The sequence below is a fragment of the Suricata suricatta genome, chromosome 9 (assembly GCF_006229205.1).
Source record: "Suricata suricatta isolate VVHF042 chromosome 9, meerkat_22Aug2017_6uvM2_HiC, whole genome shotgun sequence".
NCBI classification, from domain to species: domain Eukaryota; kingdom Metazoa; phylum Chordata; class Mammalia; order Carnivora; family Herpestidae; genus Suricata; species Suricata suricatta.
Genome location: NC_043708.1, coordinates 85,200,641 through 85,205,529, shown reverse-complemented (window position 1 = coordinate 85,205,529; position 4,889 = coordinate 85,200,641).

Below are 4,889 nucleotides of genomic sequence, written 5' to 3'. Positions count from 1 at the left end.
TATATATATATATATATATATATATATATATATACACACATATACATACACTACATCCTTTTTATCCATTCATCAGTCGATAGACATTTAGGCTCTTTTCATGATTTGACTTTTGTAGAAAGTGCCGCTATGAACATTGGGGTACATGTGCTCCTATGCATCAGCACCTCTGTATCCCTTGGGTAAATCCCTAGCAGTGCTATTGCTGGGTCATAGGGGAGTTCTATCGATAGTTTTTTGAGGAACCTCCACACTGTTTTCCAGAGCAGCTGCACCAGTTTACATTGCCACCAGCAGTGTAGGAGGGTGCCCATTTCTCCACATCCTCACCAGCATCTATATTCTCTTGATTTTTTCATTTTAGTGACTCTGACTGGTGTGAGGTGGTATCTCAGTGTGGTTTTAATTTCTATTTCCCTGATGATGAGCAACACTGAGCATCATTTCATGTGCCTGTCTGCCATCTGAATGTCCTCTTTGGAGAAGTGTCTGCCCATTTCTTCTCTGGATTATTCATTTTTTGGGTATGGAGTTTAGTGAGTTCCTTGTAGATTTTGGATACTAGCCCTTTATCTGATATGCCATTTGCCACTATCTTTTCCCATTCTTTCAGTTGCCTATTAGTTTTTTTTTATTGTTTCCTTTGCCTTGCAGAAGCTTTTTATCTTGATGAGGTCCAAATAGTTCATTTTTGTTCTTGATTCCCTTGCCTCTGGGGATGTGTCAAGGAGGCTATTGCTGCGATTGAGGTCAAGGAGGCTATTTCCTGCTTTTTCCTCTAGGGTTTTTATGGTTTCCTATCTCACATTTAGGTCCTTTATCCATTTTGAGTTTATTTTTGTGAATAGTGTAAGAAAGTGGTCTAATTTCATTATTCTACATGTTGCTGTCCAGCTCTCCCAACACTACCTATTGAAGAGACTGTCTTTTTTCCATCAGATACTCTTTCCTGTCAAAGATTAATTGGCCATACACTTGTGGGTCCAGTTCTGGTCTCTATTCTGTTCCATTGGTCCATGTGTCTGTTCTTTTCCCAATACCATACTGTCTTGATGACAGCTTTGTAGTAGAGGCTAAAACCTGGGATTGTGATGCCTCCCATTTTGGTTTTCTTCTTCAATATTACTTTGGCTATTCAGGGTTTTTTGTGGTGCCATATGAATTTTAAGATAGTTTGTTCTAGCTTTGAGAAGAATGCTGGTGCAACTTTGATGGGGATTGCATTGAATGTGTAAATTGCTTTGGGTAGTAATGACATTTTCACAATGTTTATTCTTCCAATCCATGAGCACGAAATGTTTTTCCATTTCTTTGTGTCTTCTTCAATTTCCTTCATAAGTCTTCTATAGTTTTCAGAATACAGATCTTCTACATCTTTGGTTAGGTTTATTCCTAGGTATTTTATGATTTTTTGTGCAATTGTGAATGGGATCCATTTCTTGATTTCTCTTTCTGTTGCTTCATTTTTGGTATATAAGAATGCAACCAATTTCTGTACAGTGATTTTGTATCCTGCAACTTTACTGAATTCATTGATCAGTTCTAGAAGGCTTCTGGTGGAGTCTGCCGGGTTTTCCATGCAGAGTATCATGTCATCTGTGAAAAGGGAAAGTTTGACTTCTTCTTTGCTGATTCTGATGCCTTTTATTTCCTTTTGTTGTCTGATTGCTGATGCTAGGACTTCCAGCACTATGTTAAACAACAGTGGTGAGAGTGGACATCCCTGTCGTGTTCCTGATCTCAGGGGGAAAGCTCTCAGTTTTTCCCCATTGAGGATAACATTAGCTGTGGACTTTCATAAATGGCTTTTAGCAAGTTCCTTCTATCCTGACTTTCTCAAGGGTTTTTATTAAGAAGCGATATTGTATTTTGTCAAATGCTTTTTCTGCATCTATCGACAGGATCATATGGGGTTTTTTTCTTTTCTTTTGTTAATGTGATGTATCACATTGATGGATTTGCAAATATTGAACCAGCCTTGTAACCCAGGAATGAATCCCACTGGATCATAATGGATAATTACCAAAGAGATGTTTTAAAACAAGGATTGCTACAAATGGCCACCATATTTCATTCTTTCTTGAGGGTGTCATGCTAAGTGAAATAAGTCAGGCAGAGAAGGACAGATACCATATGTTTACACTCATAGGTCTAACAGGAGAAACCTAATGAAGAACCATGAGGAGGGGAAGGGGGAATGAGAGTTGGGGAGAGAGAGGGGTGCAAAACCTGAGAGACTATTGAATACTGAAAACGAACCTAAGGTTGAAGGGGGAGGGGGAGGGGGAAGGGAAGTGGTGGTAATGGAGGAGGGCACTTGTGGGGAAGAGCACTAGGTGTTACATGGAAACCGATTTGACAATAAACTATTTTAAAAAATAAATAAATAAAACAAGGATTGAGGAGTGTCTTGGTGGCTCAGTCAGCTAAGCATCCAACTTTGGTTCAGGTCATGATCTCACTGTCCGTGAGTTTGAGCCCCGCGTCAGGCTCTGTGCTGACAGCTCAGAGCCTGGAGCCTGCTTCAGATTCCCTGTCTCCCTCTGTCTCTCTCTGCCCCTCCCCCACTCATGCTCTCTCTCCATCTCTCAAAAATGAATAAATGTTAAAAAAAAACCGTTTTTAATAAAACAAGGATTGAGCCTCTATTAATAGCCAATACCCTGCTCCATGTAGGATAAACGCTCTACATAATCCACATAGAATAAACCCTCCACAGATAGATACTATGAAATATGGACATACACAAGAAGCAGCTACATGGAGGCCCAAGAGATTGAAGAAAAGTAGATTTCAGCAAGAAGTCCATGCATGAGAGAGGGCATCACATTGAATAAGTACTCCATTTTGCTGCTTCTCTTATAGCCTAAAGGCAGGCTCGGTTAGCACTCGCAGAGCAGCAAGCATAGGTGGAAAATTGCAATATTTCTGGCCAAGGGAATCAAAGTACTGAGTTCAGGGCAACTACAGTCACTGGATAAAGGAAAAATTTTGGAATAAAATTTGGCAGAAAGGGAATACTCAAATTCCGCCTCCCCACGTCTGGCTGACCCCTGAACCATGTATGCAAGGAGAAAGCTCAAAGCACCTCGTCTAAAGGTAAAAGATTGGAACTGAACTGAGTTTGGAACTAGAGGACAACAGAGTTTGGAGCTCATATCTAATCAAATTTGCTAGAATGAAAAAACATGACTCATTAGAGGGGATGAAAAACATCCTTCAGAGTCTCTACAACATGGCATTCATAATGTGCATGACACGATCCAAAATTACTCCAAATATAACAAGTCAGGAAAGTGGAGAGCCTCGACACAACAGAGTGAGGTTGGAGAGGAAGGCTGTGATATTTACTCCCTTATCTCCCTTCCTGTGAGGTCTGGCTATCTCAGGACACCCCGGAGTGTTTTTAATTTCCTCTCTCTCATACCCCTCAATCCCAAAAGCCATTTTATTTCTCTAAATTTTGTATTCAATCAGCTACTCATTCCAGGTGATAATAAGGTAAGGGATTCTTTTCACCACTGCATGCCCTGAGAACCCGCAAGACTGTCTCCTCAAATAAAGGGATTTTCACCAACTTTTGTCTCAAACAGCAAGCCTGAATCCCTCAACTTCCCTTGAGGATTGGCTGCCTACACTCCCTTCCCAGTGGCAGTACTGTACCACCAAGTTCTTGATAGCAAACCACAAAATCCAACTCTAGCTGATTATACAGAAAACAAATTTATAAAAAAGAACAAAGTAGTTCAGAAAAGTAACAGGGAGGCCACTTCTGCGTCCAGTCAGGGTCGAGTCACTTTAAATGTAAAGATACTGAAGCTAAAATAAGAAGATGGAAAAACAATACTATGCAAACACTAAGCATGAAAAATCCACAGGGATCGTGCGGCCATATAGCAAAGAGGCAGCCGCCTGCAAGCCCAGAGGGAAGCCCCAAACCAAACCTTCTGACACCTTGATCATAACTTTCAGCTTCCAAACCGTGAGAAAAAATAAAAAGAATTTTAAGATGGTGACTGGAGAGCATTAAACCAAGCGCAGAATCCTCCGTGAGGACATAGGTCACATGCCCACAAAGCATGTCTACAAAGGGGAATATGAAGGTACATGTCCATGAAGGCTACTCGTAAATCGTAAAAGCCATTTTGCACAACGAGAGTCCTCACATATAATTTGGGGGCTCTTATTGTAATAGTCTTTGTGTTACTCTATGTAATAGTCTTTGTGTTACTCTATAGCCCTTCTGATGGTATTTCTCTCTATGTATTTAAGAATGCTTCAAAAGACTAACTCATGCCATTTTTTGTAATTTTATTGAGGCATAGTGAGGTCAACTAAACTGCACTTATTTTAAGTGTAAAACTTGGCGATTTTCAATATATACATCCACCTAAGAAAACATCACCACAATAAAGTTAACACATATTTCTTGTATCCCCTCCACACAAGGAAAGCAAGACTATATTTATAACCATGGTAAGGAGGAAGAGTCCCAATATAATGACAAGCAGAAAACAGGATCCAAACCATCTAGAAATTATGATACAAAATTTTTAAAAAAGAGAGAGAGACAGTGTTAAGGTATAAGGTTTTTTATTTACTTCTTTTTAATTTTTTCTGTGTTTTCCAAAAATATCTAGAAATAATATATGCCATTTTTGTAATCAGACAAAATGTGGTTACCTTAAACAATATTTCTTTTTTTATGTTTATTTCTTTTTTCTTTTTTTTTAATAGTTTATTGTCAAATAATTGGTTTCCATACAACACCCAGTGCTCTTCCCCTTAAGTGCCCTCCTCCATCACCACCACCTCTTTTCCCCCCTCCCCCTTCCCCTTCAACCCTCAGTTCATTTTCAGTATTCAATAGTCTCTCAAGTTTTGCATCC